Source organism: Bubalus kerabau, chromosome 2, assembly GCF_029407905.1.
Source record: "Bubalus kerabau isolate K-KA32 ecotype Philippines breed swamp buffalo chromosome 2, PCC_UOA_SB_1v2, whole genome shotgun sequence".
Taxonomy (NCBI): domain Eukaryota; kingdom Metazoa; phylum Chordata; class Mammalia; order Artiodactyla; family Bovidae; genus Bubalus; species Bubalus kerabau.
The window spans coordinates 117,141,339-117,159,555 of NC_073625.1; the positions used below are offsets into that span (position 1 = coordinate 117,141,339).

At 45.5% G+C, this 18,217-nt stretch overlaps 1 long non-coding RNA gene across 1 annotated transcript in view; it reads right to left on the reverse strand.

The window, feature by feature from the left end:
- Positions 1-6,082: 6,082 nt before the first annotated feature.
- Positions 6,083-18,217, reverse strand: part of LOC129643663 (uncharacterized) — a 39,553-nt gene continuing 27,418 nt past the window's right edge. The window contains exon 3 of the long non-coding RNA XR_008710420.1: positions 6,083-6,532. This is a non-coding gene — a long non-coding RNA (uncharacterized LOC129643663). The remainder of the gene's footprint in view (positions 6,533-18,217) is intronic.

Consider the following 18,217-nt stretch of genomic DNA (forward strand, 5'->3'; position numbering starts at 1 on the left):
CCCCAATCCCTCCAAGCATCAGAGTCTTTTCCAATGAGTCAACTCTTCGCATGAGGCGGCCAAAGTATTGGAGTTTCAGCTTCAGCATCATTCCTTCCAAAGAAATCCCAGGGCTGATCTCCTTCAGAATGGACTGGTTGGATCTCCTTGCAGTCCAAGGGACTCTCAAGAGTCTTCTCCAACACCACAGTTCAAAAGCATCAGTTCTTTGGCACTCAGCCTTCTTCACAGTCCAACTCTCACATCCATACATGAGCACAGGAAAAACTATAGCCTTGACTAGACGAACCTTTGTTGGCAAAGTAATGTCTCTGCTTTTGAATATGCTATCTAGGTTGGTCATAACTTTCCTTCCAAGGAGTAAGCGTCTTTTACTTTCATGGCTGCAGTCATCATCTGCAGTGATTTGGAGCCCAGAAAAATAAAGACTGACACTGTTTCCACTGTTTCCCCATCTATTTCCCATGAAGTGATGGAACCAGATGCCATGATCTTCGTTTTCTGAATGTTGAGCTTTAAGCCAACTTTTTCACTCTCCACTTTCACTTTCATCAAGAAGCTTTTTAGTTCCTCTTCACTTTCTGCCATAAGGGTGGTATCATCTACATATCTGAGGTTATTGATATTTCTCCCGGAAATCTTGATTCCAGCTTGTGTTTCTTCCAGTCCAGCGTTTCTCATGATGTACTCTGCATATAAGTTAAATAAGCAGGGTGACAATATACAGCCTTGACAAACTCCTTTTCTTATTTGGAACCAGTCTGTTGTTCCATGTCCAGTTCTAACTGTTGCTTCCTGACCTGTATTCAGGTTTCTCAAGAGGCAGGTCAGGTGGTCTGGTATTCCCATCTCTTTCAGAATTTTCCACAGTTTATTGTGATCCACACAGTCAAAGGCTTTGGCATAGTCAATAAAGCAGAAATAGATGTTTTTCTGGAACTCTCTTGCTTTTTCCATGATCCAGTGGATGTTGGCAATTTGATCTCTGGTTCCTCTGCCTTTTCTAAAACCAGCTTGAACATCAGGAAGTTCACGGTTCACATATTGCTGAAGCCTGGCTTGGAGAATTTTGAGCATTACTTTACTAGCATGTGAGATGAGTGCAGTTGTGCGGTAGTTTGAGCATTCTTTGGCATTGCCTTTCTTTGGGATTGGAATGAAAACTGCCCTTTCCCAGTCCTGTGGCCACTGCTGAGTTTTCCAAATTTGCTGGCATATTGAGTGCAGCACTTTCACAGCATCATCTTTCAGGATTTGAAATAGCTCAACTGGAATTCCATCACCTCCACTAGCTTTGTTCGTAGTGATGCTTTCTAAGGCCCACTTGACTTCACATTGCAGGATGTCTGGCTCTAGGTCAGTGATCACACCATCGTGATTATCTTGGTCGTGAAGATCTTTTTTGTACAGTTCTTCTGTGTATTCTTGCCATCTCTTCTTAATATCTTCTGCTTCTGTTAGGTCCATACCATTTCTGTCCTTTATCGAGCCCATCTTTGCATGAAATGTTCCTTTGGTATCTCTGATTTTCTTGAAGAGATCCCTAGTCTTTCCCGTTCCGTTGCTTTCCCTCTATTTCTTTGCATTGATTGCTGAAGAAGGCTTTCTTATCTCTTCTTGCTATTCTTTGGAACTCTGCATTCAGATGTTTATATCTTTCCTTTTCTCCTTTGCTTTTCACTTGTCTTCTTTTCACAGCTATTTGTAAGGCCTCCCCAGACAGCCATTTTGCTTTTTGCATTTCTTTTCCATGGGGATGGTCTTGATCCCTGTCTCCTGTACAATGTCATGAACCTCATTCCATAGTTCATCAGGCACTCTATCTATTAGATCTAGGCCCTTAAATCTATTTCTCACTTCCACTGTCTAATCATAAGGGATTTGATTTAGGTCATACCTGAATGGTCTAGTGGTTTTCCCTACTTTCTTCAATTTCAGACCGGTGCGCTCAGCGCAGGCGGCTGCGACCGGCGCGCTCAGCGTGGCCGAGGAGCCACCCCACGTCCAAGGTCAGGGGCAGAAGCCGGGAGGACCCCATGCCCGAAGGGCAGCAGCCAAGAGGCGTTACCCCACGTCCAAGGTCAGGGGCAGCGGCGGAAAGTACCAGACTGCGACGGCGCAGGAACGGCGGAGAGGAGCTACCCCGCTTCTGAGGTCAGGGGGGGCGGCCGAGAGGAGTTACCCCGCATCCGAGGTCAGGGGCGGCGGCGGGGAGGAGCTACCCCACGCCCCTACGCCCGAGGCCAGGGGCGGCGGCCGGGAGGAGCAACCCCATGCCAGAGGCCAGGGGCGGTGGCCGGCGGGCCAACCTCACGTCCAAGGAGCCGAGGCTGCACAGGCGCAGGAGGGCCTACAGGAGCTATCCCACGTTGAAGGTCAGGAAGGGCGGCGGTGAGGAGATACCCCTCGTCCAAGGTAAGGAGCAATGGCTGCGCTTTGCTGGAGCAGCCGTGAAGAGATACCCCATGCCCAAGGTAAGAGAAACCCAAGTAACACGGTAGGTGTTGCAAGAGGGCATCAGAGGGCAAACACACTGAAACCATACTCACAGAAAACTAGTCAATCTAATCACACTAGGACCACAGCCTTGTCTAACTCAATGAAACTAAGCCACGCCTGTGGGGCAACCCAAGATGGGCGGGTCACGGTGGAGAGATCTGACAGAATGTGGTCCACTGGAGAAGGGAATGGCAAACCACTTCAGTATTCTTGCCTTGAGAACCCCATGAACAGTATGAAAAGGCAAAATGATAGGATACTGAAACAGAAACAGTAGGTGCCCAATATGCTACTGGAGATCAGTGGAGAAATAACTCCAGAAAGAATGAAGGGATGGAGCCAAAGCAAAAACAATACCCAGCTGTGGATGTGACTGGTGATAGAAGCAAGGTTCGATGCTGCAAAGAGCAATATTGCATAGGAACCTGGAATGTCAGGTCCATGAATCAAGGCAAATTGGAAGTGGTCAAACAAGAGATGGCAAGAGTGAATGTCGATATTCTAGGAATCAGCGAACTGAAATGGACTGGAATGGGTGAATTTAACTCAGATGACCATTATATCTACTACTGCGGGCAGGAATCCCTCAGAAGAAATGGAGTAGCCATCATGGTCAACAAAAGAGTCCGAAATGCAGTACTTGGATGCAATCTCAAAAATGACAGAATGATCTCTGTTCGTTTCCAAGGCAAACCATTCAATATCACAGTAATCCAAGTCTATGCCCCAACCAGTAACGCTGAAGAAGCTGAAGTTGAACGGTTCTATGAAGACCAACAGACCTTTTAAAACTAACACCCAAAAAAGATGTCCTTTTCATTATAGGGGACTGGAATGCAAAAGTAGGAAGTCAAGAAACACCTGGAGTAACAGGCAAATTTGGCCTTGGAATACGGAATGAAGCAGGGTTAAGACTAATAGAGTTTTGCCAAGAAAATGCACTGGTCATAACAAACACCCTCTTCCAACAACACAAGAGAAGACTCTATACATGGACATCACCAGATGGTCAACACTGAAATCAGATTGATTATATTCTTTGCAGCCAAAGATGGAGAAGCTCTATACAGTCAGCAAAAACAAGACCAGGAGCTGACTGTGGCTCAGATCATGAACTCCTTATTGCCAAATTTAGACTGAAATTGAAGAAATGGAATATTACCTAGCCACAAAAAAGAGTGAAATAATGCCATTTGGAGCAACATGGATGGATCTAGAGATTGTCGTACTGAGTGAAGTAAGTCAGACAAAGAAAGACAAATATATGATATTGCTTATATTTGAATCTAAAAAAATGGTACAGATGAACTTATTTACAAAACACTTATTTACAAAAACAAACTTATGGTTATTAAAGGAGAAACGGGTAGGGAGGGATAAATTAGGAGACTGGGACTGACACATACACTCTACTATATATAAATGGATAACTCATAAGGACCTACTGTATTACAGAGGGAGCTCTACACAATACTCTGTAATGATCTATATCAGAAAATAATCTAGAAAAGAGTGATTCACTTTACTGTACACCTGCAACTAATACAACATTGTAAATTAACTATAATCCAATGAAAAATATTTTTAAAGGAAAAAATACAACCTATAAAAAATTGTGAAAGTTGCTCAGTTGTGTCCAACTCTTTGTAACCCCATGGACTGTAGCCCACCAGGCTCCTTTGTCCATTGGATTCTCCAGGCAAGAATACTGGAGTGGGTTGCCATTTCCTTCTCCAGGGATCTTCACAACCTAGGTGTCGAATCCTAGGATTTTTTACCACTGAGCCACCAGGGAAGCCAATAATAATAGCTATTATTAAATATGGAAGTAGTTTATAGCTGACAAAAGCCAGTCCTCTTCAGAGGTCACTTGGATTTGCCTTGCCCTTGAGAAAGTTCTGATGAGATCAGTGTAACAGTGCAGAAACAAATGTCAAGTGGCAACGATGAAGATGGTAATGCTATTTCAAGAATCTTGGGGAACAGAAGACAGGAAACAGGACATCTAACCCATCACTTTTCTTTCCCCTTCTCCATTTTTGGTAACAGAGTCAATAACACAAACACTGGCTCCAAAAATGGAATCAAAGCATCCCAGACAAGAGAGCTCGACAGGACCGGGGAGTGAGAACCACCCCATCACTCCACAGAAGCCCCTGCCCACTCTTCTTCTCTAGAAGCCACAAACTCTCCAAAGTCCTGGGCCTCCTACCACTCCCACACTGCCACCCCTGCCCACAGGGCTCACAGCAAGACTCTCAAACTTGGGTTAATTTTCTTTTATTTATGCATTTACATAGTCATCATCTCCCCCACTGACTTGGATATTTGAATAGTTCATAGACAGAGTTTCACAGTTTCTGGACCTAGAGCAGATCTTGGTGGCACATATTGCAACCTTAGCACGGAGGCCATGAAGAAAAGAACCAAAGAAAGAATGTTAGTGGAGAGAATTAATGGATGATGGTGTCTTCTCTGCTCTGCTGAAGGTTTTCAGTTGACCCCAAGTTCTCACAATTAGTCATCCCACAGCCAGCCCCATGACTCTCTCAATAGTAGGGTGCGCTGACATTTGGATGACTATTGGGAAAGCTGCCTCAAGCTCTGCATGCCGCAGGGATTTGTATACAATCCTCCTCGGGAAAGCTAGAGGCTCCACGGAGGATGCATAGCCTGCTCCCTGCCCCAGGTAACTCAAGGCAGGGTCTCCTAAGGTCTCCTACACCCCCACCTATTAGACCCAAACCAGAGAAAGGGAAAGGGAAGTGACATCAAGTGTTGCAGAAAGGAATAGTCAGGAGGGCCAGTGGGTGCCAGGCTACAAAGGGGCTGAGGCCCCTCCACTTGGAGGTGTCTTTAGTTCTCATTTCACTGACGGATCCCAGTGCTGACCTGACTCTCCTGGGGATCTTGTTAGAATGATTCTGCCTCAGTAGGTTTGGGGTAGGGCCTCAGATTCAGCCTTCCTAACCATCTCCCCGATGAGGGTTACCACTGGTCCAAGGACCACACTTACTAGCAGGAGCCTATCCCCTCTACCTGCAGGCGAGTCTGTGACTAAGCAGGCCCAGCCAGGCTGGCTGCAACTGGGCTCTTTCTCTTAACCCAGCCTTTGGAACTCATAATGATAGCTACCACCAACAGGGTACAACCACCACTTTTCACCCTTAATACTAACTCAACAAAACTTCACAACAGCACTATCAGCTGGTGACTAGTTATAGATGAGGAACCCAAAACAAGAGAGGTTAGGTGACTTCCCTACAGCTGGTAAATAATGAAACTGGGGTGTGAACCCAGGCGCTCTGGGTAGTTCTACACATTGGGACTACGTCACATGCAGTCTCAAAGACCCAGGCTACTGTGTGCTGCCCAGCTGGGTGGTGACAGACACATCTGCTGTCTGCTAACAAGATACCTTTCAAACTGTCATGAACTCTCCAAAGTTTGTTTCAAGATACCTGGAAGCCTTCCCCTCAGCAGCTTTGGGCCATAACAGTGTTTTTTTTTTTTTTAATCTTCAAACAAGTTCAAAGCTTGTTTGTAATTTTTTGGATAAAAGTTTAGTTTCTTAGGAATTTTGAAAAGGTATTAAAAGTAATTAGAGTGGGCTGAAGGAACTGTATCTTCGACTTCCTCACTCTGGGGGACAGGTCCTATTAATGTGCTTCAAACGTTGTTGATCTGTCTTGTTTGTTGAGTCATCCTGTCGGGCCCAGGGTTTTCTCCTTTGTTCTCTTTTGATCCATGGCCATGGGCAGTTAGAAGAGGAACTGAGGGGTGCAGGGGTGAGAGCCAGTCCAAGGAGCAGGCCTGCTCTGTCTCCAGCTAGCTGTGTGGCCTGCTCAGCTGCCAACCCTGCTCAGGGGTCAGGCTCCTCATTTGTGCCGTGAAGGTTCTGGCTAGATGCTCTGAAGTGCTAGCACGTGGCAGATTCTCTTTGAAGGTTCCTGATCTTTGTCAGATTTTTGCTAGCAGCTGCTGATTTTTTCTGTGATTGACTGTCTGTCCCCAACCTCAGGGTGATTGGTTCCTGCAAAACAGAGTCCCTAGTGAAGGTCCTGAGACAAAGGTGAGAATTTCTTTGACAAAAAAGTCTTGGCAGTGATTCTGGCTCCCTCTCAGTGGTCTCGACTGTTCCCGACACTCACCCTTCCTCATGGAGCCCAGTCACCTGGATATTTTGTGATCTCCTTGACTTCCTCCAGCTCCTACTTCTAGCCTCTTGCTTAAATCCCCTCACTGGCTCCCTACTCCCCACTCAACCAGCAACAAACTACTTATCCTGGCTCCAGGTCCCTCGTGTTCTGCTTAGGTTCCTCCAGAGGCCTTCGCTACCCTGCATCCTCCTTCTTCCCTCCATGCCTTTTCACGTGCTATCCCACTGCCTGGCTCACCAATCTTTCCCCTACTTGCCTGGCAAACTCCTATTTATCCTTCAAGACTTTCCTCAGGGGTCCTTTCTGAGAAGCTTTTTAAGATCCATCTGGATAAAACAAGCCAGACATTCTACTGTTTGTGCTTCTACTGCAGGGGTCCCCAGCCTTTTTGGCACCAGGGACTGGTTTTCTGGAAGACAAATTTTCCCACGGACAAGGGGGTGGGGGGGGGGGGTGGTTTCGAGATGATTCAAGCCCATCACATTTATTGTGCACTTTATTTCTATTATTATTACATCAGCTTCACCCTAGATCCTCAGGGATTAGATGGTTCCACAGGGAACCCCTATTCTACTGTATCCCATGCTGATCACAATGAGCTTGCACTTTATCAGTTTGAATACATTCAGCTGCAAGTCACAGAATACCTGACTAACAGCAACATAAGCAATAGAAACATTTCATTATCTCTCAGACGAGTGATGGTAGGCTCTGCAGGGTTGATTCAGCAGCTCACCTCTGTCATCGAGGACCCAGGCCCCTTCCCTTCCGTCACCCTCAGCCTGTTGGGTGTATTTTGCCTCATGGCCACAAGATAGCGGCTGCAGCTCCAAGTGTCACTTCATCACACCTCGGCATCCAAGAAGGAAGGAGGAGGGTAGGAGAAAAATGGACTTTTTACTCCTACACTCCCTCTTGGCCTACTGATAGCCATCCTTTCCTATCCCTCGTCCCCACACGCTATTAGATGCTCCAATTTTAACTACTCAAATTAACCAAACATCTTAAAATGTTCACACTCAAGACCTGACTCTCAAGTACCTGAGGTCAAATAATTCTTTTGTTCTTAAAAAAAAATCAGTCTCAGCCTGAAAATCTTGAAAGGTTTGACTGAACATTTATTCACTTTTGAATAGTTTTGTAGTACATGTGGCTTTTATTCTGAGCCATCTTAAATGTGTTTCAGAAGTGGGTGTGGTATAGATAATAAATAAATGAATGAATATCTGGAAGTGTGGCTGTTTTTATTTAATCTTGGGAAAATGTGGTTACCACTGTGATAAGCCCCTTTGGCTAATAGTAAACAGGATGGCCTGCCCTCTGTCTTGAATATAAAAGCTGCCAGCTAATATAAGGTAAGAAGGCCAGCAGTGGGCGGAGGTGGGGGCATTTGAGATTTGACCTGGCTTTCTGGTACAGCCTGTTGGATGCACAGGGTGTGAACCCTGAGGGATAAGGTCTGAGGCCTCATCACTGACTTCATAGCAACAGCCTGTGTAATGGAAGCATCCCTGTCTCTGGGTCTCAGATTTCTAAACATAGGATAAGGAGTTGGGGCTAGAAGGCCTCAAAGGACTTCTCTAACTTGGCTGCTATACATGTATTGCAGGGCGGGGGTGGGGGGGGTGGGTGGCAGTTATGAGGTGCCTCCCAGAGGGTAGAATTGTCCATTGGGGAGCAGTGGGAACAGGCAGTGGGGTCCCTGACCACTTTGTCTCTCTCAACCACGGTAGCTTTAACTTCCCACAAGAGCCAGGAAGAGGGTTCGCTGCCTCCTACCTGCTTTGGAAGGATAGGGTTCCCACTTTTTTTTTTTTCTTAATTATTTACTTGGCTTCATCAGGTCTTAGTGGCAGCATGTAGGATCTAGTTCGCTGACCAGGGATTAAACCCAGGCCCCCAGCATTGGGACCTCAGAGTCTCAACCACTGGACCATCAGGGAAATCCCAGGGTTTCCACTCTTGAGGCTACTCTTCGCCTGGCAACAGAGTCTACAACACTCCTTTCTACACTCAGCTTGGGGAATGCCCCCTCAGGCTCCAAGCAGCTCAGGGGTCACCCCTACCCTACCGCCACCTCCATCTTCAACCGGGACAGGGCAGGTGGAGAGACAAGGAAAGGGAGCAAAAGGGGGGTTCCAGGGGTGCTCTCAGATGCTTGAGGGGTGAGAGGGGACTCCTGCCTTCAGAGAGAGCAGGACCAGAGCCCTGGGAGGCAGGGAGGGACTCACATTTCCCTGAATCACCGTCTTTGCCTCTGCCTCAGGCACAGCTGAGCTGAAGCAGGAAGAGAAGGGAAGGACTGAGAGAAGTAGCCAGCATAATGGTTCCACCTCCTCACCTAACGCGCCTTGCCTCACTTCAACTTGTGTGTGCCGCTCGGCAGCACAGCTTTTCAAGACAGATGGCAGGGCAGCTGGCTCCTCATGGCCCTTGACCCAGAGCACTTCCCTTCCCTGCAGCTCTAACTGCAGCCAGAAGAGGAAACACACCTCGGACTGACCTCCAGGAATCAGAGCCCTTCACCACTAGTCTGGGACGGCCCTGGTGGCTCAGATGGTAAAGAATCTGCCTGCAATGTGGGAGACCTGGGTTTGACCCCTGGGTTGGGAAGATCCCCTGGAGAAGGAAATGGCAACACACTTCGGTATTCTTGCCTGGAGAATCCCATGGACAGAGGAGCCTGGTGGGCTACAGTCCATGGGGTCATGAAGAGTCAGACATGACTGAACAACTAACATCATCTCATCACCTCATCTCACCACTGGTCTTGAACTTACCTACAGTTCTGATCTATAGGAAGTAACAGGCTGAGTTTTCCTCTTTTTGCCTCTCTGGGCTGAGAGATGAGCTTGTGACTCCGACAGGGTGGAGTACTCAATTGTAGAATAACTTCCTGTCTTCTGCTGTAGAGTCCTTTCCAGTTTACACAGAACCTATCTACTTACTTCATTTAGTCGCTAAAGTAAGTCGGCAAGATGGATACCCTGAAGCATTGTCTCCATTTTACAGCTCAGAAAATGAAGGCTCAAAGAGAATACCCATTTTCTGTTCTTGCTATGACAAATAAACACAAATTTAGCAGCTTGTCAGTTCAGTCGCTTAGTCGTGTCTGATTCTTTGTGACCCCATGAACTGCAGCACACCAGGCCTCCCTGTCCATCACCAACTCCCGGAGTTTACCCAAACCCATGTCCATTGTGTCGGTGATGCCATCCAACCATCTCATCCTCTATCATCCCCTTCTCCTCCTGCCCCTAATCTTTCCCAGCATCAGGGTCTTTTCAAGTGAGTCAGCTGTCCGGATCAGGTGGCCAAAGTATTGGAGTTTCAGCTTCAACATCAGTCCTTCCAATGAACAACCAGGACTGATCTCCTTCAGGATGGACTGGTTGGATCTCCTTGCAGTTCAAGGGACTCTCAAGAGTCTTCTCCAACACCACAGTTCAAAAGCATCAACTCTTCAGTGCTCAGCTTTCTTTATAGTCCAACTCTCACATCCATACATGACCACTGGAAAAACCATAGCCTTGACTAGATGGACCTTTGTTGGCAAAGTAATGTCTCTGCTTTTGAATATGCTATCTAGGTTGGTCATAACTTTCCTTCCAAGGAGCAAGTGTCTTTTAATTTCATGGCTGCAATCACCATCTGCAGTGATTTTGGAGCCCAGAAAAATAAAGTCTGACACTGTTTCCACTGTTTCCCCATCTATTTCCCATGAAGTCATGGGACCAGATGCCATGATCTTTGTTTTCTGAATGTTGAGCTTTAAGCCAACTTTTTTACTCTCCTCTTTCACTTTCATCAAGAGGCTCTTCAGTTCTTCTTCACTTTCTGCCACAAAGGTGGTATCATCTGCATATCTGAGGTTATTGATATTTCTCCTGGCAATCTTGATTCCAGCTTGTGCTTCTTCCAGCCCAGCGTTTCTCATGATGTACTCTGCATATAAGTTAAATAAGCAGGGTGACAATATACAGCCTTGACGTACTCCTTTTCCTATTTGGAACCAGTCTGTTGTTCCATGTCCAGTTCTAACTGTTACTTCCTGACCTGTATTCAGGTTTCTCAAGAGGCGGGTCAGGTGCTCTGGTATTCCCATATCTTTCACAATTTTCCATAGTCTATTGTAATCCACACAGTCAAAGGCTTTGGCATAGTCAATAAAACAGAAATAGATGTTTTTCTGGAACTCTCTTGCTTTTTCGATGATCCAGCGGATGTTGACAATTTGATCTCTGGTTCCTCTGCCTTTTCTAAAACCAGCTTGAACATCTGGAATTTCATGGTTCACATATTGCTGAAGCCTGCCTTGGAGAATTTTGAGCATTACTTTACTAGCATGTGCTGCTGCTGCTGCTGCTAAGTCACATCAGTCGTGTCTGACTCTGTGCAACCCCATAGATGGCAGCCCACCAGGCTCCCGTCCCTGGGATTCTCCAGGCAAGAATACTGGAATGGGTTGCCATTTCCTTCTCCAGTGCGTGAAAGTGAAGTCGCTCAGTCATGTCCGACTCTTTGTGACCCCATGGACTGCACCCCACCAGCTCCTCCGTCCATGGGATTTTCCAGGCAAGAGTACTGGACTGGGGTGCCATTGTGAGATGAATGCAATTGTGCGGTAGTTTGAGCATTCTTTGACATTGCCTTTCTTTGGGATCGGAATGAAAACTGACCTTTTCCAGTCCTGTGGCCACTGCTGAGTTTTCCAAATTTGCTGACATATTGAGTGCAGCACTTTCACAGCATCATCTTTTATGATTTGTAATAGCTCAACTGGAATCCCATCACCTCCACTAGCTTTGTTCGTAGTGATGCTTCCTAAGGCCCACCTGACCTCACATTCCAGGATGTCCAGCTCTAGATGAGTGGGAGTGATCACACCTTCGTGATTATCTGGGTTGTGAAGATCTTTTTTGTAGAGTTCTTGTGTGTATTCTTGCCACCCCTTCTTAATATCTTCTGCTTCCGTTAGGTCCATGTCATTTGTGTCCTTTATTGAGCCCATCTTTGCATGAAATGTTCCCTTGGTATCTCTAATTTTCTTGAAGAGATCTCTAGTCTTTCCCATTCTATTGTTTTCCTCTATTTCTTTGCACTGATTGCTGAGGAAAGCTTTCTTATCTCTCCTTGCTATTCTTTGGAACTCTGCATTCAAATGGATATATCTTTCCTTTAGCAGCTTAAAAACACACAAATGCATCATCTCACCATTCTGTAGGTCAGAAGCCTGGGCACAACCAGGCATAGTGTGGCTCAGCTGGCTCTCTGCTTTGTTTCACTGTATCACAATCAAGGTGTCAGCAGGGCTGTGTTCCTTTCTGGAGATTTTGAAGATGAACCTGTGTCCAAGTTCATGCAGGTTGTTGACAGACTGAATTTCAGGTAGTGTAGGATGAGGTACCATCTGGCTGTCATCTGAGAGCCATTCTCAGCTTCTAAAGACTGCCTGCACTCCTTGGCTTGTAGTTCCCTTCTTCCACCTTCAAAGCCAGCAATGGTGGTTGAGTCCTTTCCATGCTTTGAGTCTCTGAAACCTTCCCTCGTGCCTCATCTCTCTCATCTCTCTTTCGTCTCCAGCCAGAGAAAGCTCTCTGCTGTTGTGGACCCATGGGATTAGACTGGGCTTGTGGGGACAATCCAGGACAATCTCCCCACCCCAGGTCTTTAAACTTAATCCTGTCTGCCAATTCACCTTTGCCATGGCCATGTTATATAACACCTTCACAGCTCTGCACTCCAGGTAGCCTCAGGGACCATTATTCTGCCTACCAAAGAGAGGTGTCAAAACCTATCACTTCACTGGGAAGTGGCAGAGGTAGAACCTGGATCAACATCCACCAGTATATGCACAATATACACTTTTTCCACATCTCAGTTGGGCTTCCCTGGTGGCTCAGATAGTAAAGAATCCGCCTGCAATGCAGAAGACCCAGGTTTGATCCCTGGGTCGGGAAGATGCCCTGGAGAAGGGAATGGCTACCTGCTCCAGTATTCTTGCCTGGAGAATCCCAGGGACAGAGAAGCCTCGGAGGCTACAGTCCATGGGGTCGCACAGAGTCAGACACGAATGAATGACTAACACTTTCACTTTCGTGTCTCAGCTGACTCACGGACTTCCAGGGTATCGTTTAATTCATTCCATTTCTTTCTGGCAAACCAGAGGTTGGAGCAGAGGTTCATCTTTGCATAACGGAACCTTGGGAGAAATGTGGGAAACTGAGGCAGGTGGGCCCTGGCCTCGAGCTAGCTCAGTGGGGTGAGGGGTGGGTTCTTGGGCCTGTGTAGACTAGGCTGGTGGGGCCCCTGGAAGCACTGGGCTATCTCAGGAAGACTGGATGGGGAGGACGGACATGGGGCCTCTTCAGGGTCCCACAAGCTGACTGAGTCACACGAATGGCCAACATCCAAGCCAGGAGGTGGGGACAGCCTTCTCCCAAGTCAGAGACTCAGCAATGGTTAAGTTCTGGAAGCCAGTCGGAACCTTGAGCTTTCTCTGTGAGAGCTACCAACAGCAAAAGCAAGCAAAAGCAAGTGGCCTTGTTGGGCCTGTGAGGGAGACCTTAAATCTGTGTAGAGCCAGAACTGGACAATGGAGAGGATGTGATGCCTGTCCTGTGAAACAAAGGACATGGTCGTGTTATTGGCGTTCCTTTGTGTAGGGTGCTGTCTTTATTTTGTTAATAAACAAAAACACACTGTAATAGGGCCTTTCATAGTCTTAATTCCAACTGGTTGTCCTTCCCCTCCAAGTGTCCTTCCCCATGAGAATTTGGTTTACAGCCAATGAAGTCTCCTTCCTTGCAGGGTTTCGGGACAGCACACACTGAGCGGAAGAGTCACCTGCGTCTCCAGTCAGCGGCCCACCAGCTCCGGCCAAGCCCTTCCAGGGAGCTGAGCCTGATGGTGAGGCTCCGAGGCCCTCTCCCAGGAACCTGGGGAGATTGCATGCTTGTGACCCCAAAAGGGAACACGGGGTGATGCCAATTATGCCTATCTCTACGGACTGAAGTGGAAAAAGAAATCTACTAAAAAACAAAACCAAACAAGTGGTTATATTTCAGGGCATAGGTTTATCAGTGATATCTTTTTTCCTGATAATTCACATGTATTCCAAGTAAAAGCAGTTTGATATCTTTTAAGGATTCTACAATGAGAATAAAACAATGAAAATATTGTATTTGTAATCACAATGGCAGAAAACTCAATTTGGTGCATGGAAGAATTCCCTGAGTGGGATTGACAGAAAAGGGGTCCCCAGGGAGGAGGCTCTGCCACCTCTCCGTTGGTGTGAGGGTCAGATACCCAGTGCCTAGAAGGACTGGCACTTGCTTGGGGCCCTGAGATGGAGCCGGTGACCTCTGCTCCACACTAGACCCAGACCCTGTGGTCCTGAAATCAATTTTGCATCCTAGCCACATAGTCCCTGCACCTGGCAGCCTAAGCATTGCGTGTAGTGAACTAACAGTAAGCTGATTAGAGTTAGTTGATTAGGTTTCAATACCTTCCATGTTCAGCAAGGATTTTCTTTCCTCTGAAGCTGGATGAGGACTGAAGTTCCTCCCCTGGGGATACTGCACCCTAGGATTACATGTGCTTTTCCCTTCATTCAACTCATAACTGTCAGGTCATATTTCCTGATCCCTACCTCCAGAGTATAGCCTAGAGGGGATTTAGCTTTATTTTCTTTTCATTTTTATTATCCGAGTATTTATATTTATTGCAGAAATTCTAAGAAAAAATAAGCAAAAATGTACTAAAACCACTTGCAGGCCCACCAACCAGAAATAACCAGACAAACCAACCCCTATGTTTGTCTCATGAAAAGAAGTGAAACTGTTAGTCGTCAGTCGTGTCAACTCTTTGCAACCTCATGGAGCCCACCAGGTTCTCTGTCCATAGAATTCTCCAGGCAAGAATACTGGAGTGGGTAGCTATTCCCTTCTCCAGGGGATCTATTTGACCCATGGATCAAACCCAGATCTCCTGCAGGCAGATTCTTTAATGTCTGAGCCACCAGTTAAAATAAAATATCAAACATACCGTTTGGGAACATGGTTCTTCATGACATATACATCTTGAATACTCTGCAGCACTGTATATATGCAGGTCTACACAAATGTTTTAATGAGTATGTACTATTCCATCACATGACCCAATCACTATTGGGTCATTCCCAATACAGTTGGACATTCCTCTCCAGTTGGACAATGCTTTTCCAACTTTTTGCCATTATAAACAATGTGGTGATGAGTATCTTTGAACTCATCTTTGCCTTCATCTTGTCATTATTTGATTAAGCCAAATTATAGGAAATACACTGCTAGTTTGAAGGAAATGAAATCTTTTAAAACATCTCTTTAAAACACGTGAAATCTAAAGCCCTGAGTCTTTTTTTTCCCCTGCAAAGTGCAAAAACTGGAGATGTTAAGTATTGACTCAGATGAGCTCTGGGGCACCTCTGGCTCAGAACCTCTGATTGTCATTGCATAGCCTCAATCACCTCTCTCTGGCCTGGTAAATACAGAGGTGGACAAGGGAGGTACCTGACCTCATGGAAGTTATAAACAGAGAATTTCAGACAGTGGTAAATTATATGAAGAAACACCAGAATGATGAGAGAATGAATGGCCACAGAAAGACCCTTTTAATCACATGGTCTGGTATATCTTCTCTGAGCAGGTGGTATTTGAATGGAGAGAGTATTTCATTATACTTCTCTGTTGATGTATCCTGCTTTCTCTATTAGATAGGGACCAAGTTCTGTTCCAGAACTAGCACAGCATCTGGTTCAGGGAGAGCGCTTGGTAGCCATGCATGGAATGAATGAATGAATGTGCAGGCAAGTTAGTGGAGGTGATGGTCCTACCACCCTGGAGTCCACATACACTTTTCAGATGCATGCGGACCTCTGAGCCCAGATCCAGGGAGGTGGAGCCCTCCCTGAGGTGGGTCTCATTACCCACAAGTGAAAGATCAGAGAGGCTGAGGAGCTCACTCCACTGCACAACAAGCCATGCGGCAGAGCCGCCCAAAGAACTGAGCACAGCAGAGCAGCACGGAAGCTAACAGCAGCAGCTTGAATTTGGCTCTGCTCCATACCCTGTGACCTCGGGCAAGTCATCAAACGCTCTATAGGTCTAGGCTTAAATCTAGAAAATGGAGATAGCAGCACCTACCTCATAGAGCAGTTGTGAGTAGTAAACTGAGATAAAGAGTATCAAGAGTTTGGCAGGCAGGTGGGCTCAGCACTTGGGAGTAGCAGCCTGGCTGGCCCTATAGTGCCCTGGGTGCCAACGTGGGCTGGAGGCTGAGATGGAGTTTACCTGACTGGCTCCCTTTAGGACTCTCCCAGGGTGTGAGCGGTGAGGGCAAGACTTCCACAGAGGAAGAGATATCATGGGAGCATATTTTCCACGTCATCCCACATTTTTACCCACGTCTTGACCTCTCTTTAAAAAGAGTTATTTGGAGAAGGAAATGGCAACCCGCTCCAGTATTCTTGCTTGGAGAAGCAGGACAGAGGAGTACACTCCATGGGGTGGCAAGAGTTGGATACAACATAACGACTAAACTACCACCACCACCTGCTCACTGAAACTTGAGAAAAAGCCTGACCAGCAACAAAGACCAAGCACAGCCAAAAATAAAATTAAAATTATATTTTACAAAAAATTATTGTAAAAACAATACAAACACTTTAAAGGAAAAATAAATCACCTAGGATCTCAGCATTCTAACCCAGTAATGTTATTTTCTTTCTGTCTAGTCTTTCTTGTTTGTCCAAATACATACATATTTGGTATCATTGCACTTACGTAATCTATTTTATATTTTGCATGTCACTTAAAACTTCATCATAATTGTTCCTTCATAATTCTACACTCTTCACACAAAATGTTTAATGGCAGGCTGATCATCCATCAAGCATCCATCAAGTTGATGAGCCGTCATTAATTTGTTTTATTTTCTTATTGCTGAATATTTAGTTTGCTTCATTTGCAGTTAAAGATAAATATATGTTCAATTACAGCCTTTTCGTTTTGTTTTAAATTTTTCTGCAGTATAGTTGATTCACAATGTTGTGTTAGTTTTAGGTATAGAGCCAAGTGACTCAGTTATATCCCCTCTTTTTTAGATTCTTCTCCCATATAGGCCATTACAGAGGATTGAGTAGCGTGCCCTGTGCTCTAGAGTAGGTTCTTACTAGTTATCTATTTATTCAATATATATGGTAGTGTCTATATGTCAGTCCCAGTCTCCCAATTTATCCCTCTCTTGTTTATAGCCTTCTAATCCCTTATGGCTATGTTGTTTCCCCGGTGTAACAATATTCACTTTTCCAGCAGCCTGTGAGCCAGTCCTCATCAACTCTGCAGAGAGCTTGGTGTTGGTGTTAATGTGTCTGAATATGGTTAATTAAATCTGGTACAGCATGGTTTTATTTACCATTAAGTTCCTCTTGTAAGAAATTTAGTTCATGTTCTTTGCTTATTATCAGTCTTGACGCTATTTAGGAACCTAATTTTTGTCTTATTTGCTGCAAGATTTTTCTCATTTGTCATCTATTCCTTTTTTTTTTCCCCAAAATTATGTTTTAAAACAATTATAAAAGCAATACATGCTCATAGTTGAAAATTTGAAAAATAAAGTATTAAAATATATGTCACCACTTAGAATTAACCTTTATTATCCTCTTTCAAAACCAAGTGTAAAAAGATATTATTGAATCTACTGGGAAGTGAGAATATGGACTAGATATTAGATGACATTAGGGGATTATTTCTAATTTTGGGGGGTGTGTAAAAGCAGGATAAATATGTAATTTTTAGAATGAACTTAATAGTTAAGATGCTTGTGCGTGTGCTGTGCTAAGTCACTTCAGTTGTGTCTGATTCTTTGTGACCCTGTGGACTGTAGTTTGCCAGGTTCCTCTATCCATGGGATTCTCCAGGCAAGAATACTGCAGTGGGTTGCCATGCCTTTCTCCAAGGGATCTTCTGGATCCAGGGATTGAACATGCGGCTCCTGCACTGCAGGCATTCTTTACCGTTGAGCCAGTGGGGAAGCCCTAAGATGCTTACTGGAGCATTAACAAGAAAACCAATGTGAAATCTCAGAGTTGCTTTTAAAAACCCCCTGGCAAAAAAAAAGGTGGGGGGGCAAAAAAATAAACAAAAATTGGGGAAAACTAGATAAAACCAAATTAGCAAAATTGAATATTTGCTGAAATTGAGTAATGGATGTATCAGTTCAATTCAGTTCAGTTCAGTTGCTTAGTTGTGTCCAACTCTTTGCCACCCCATGGACTGCAGCACACCAGGCTTCCCTGTCCATCGCCAACTCCCGGAGTTTACTCAAACTCATGTCCATTGAGTCGGTGATGCCATCCAACCATCTCATCCTCTGTTGTCCCCTTCTCCTCCCGTCTTCAGTCTTTCCCAGCATCAGGGTCTTTTCCAATTAGTCAGCTTTTCACATCAGGTGGCCAAAGTATTGGAGTTTCAGCTTCAGCATCAGTCTTTCCAATGAATATTCAGGACTGATCTCCTTTA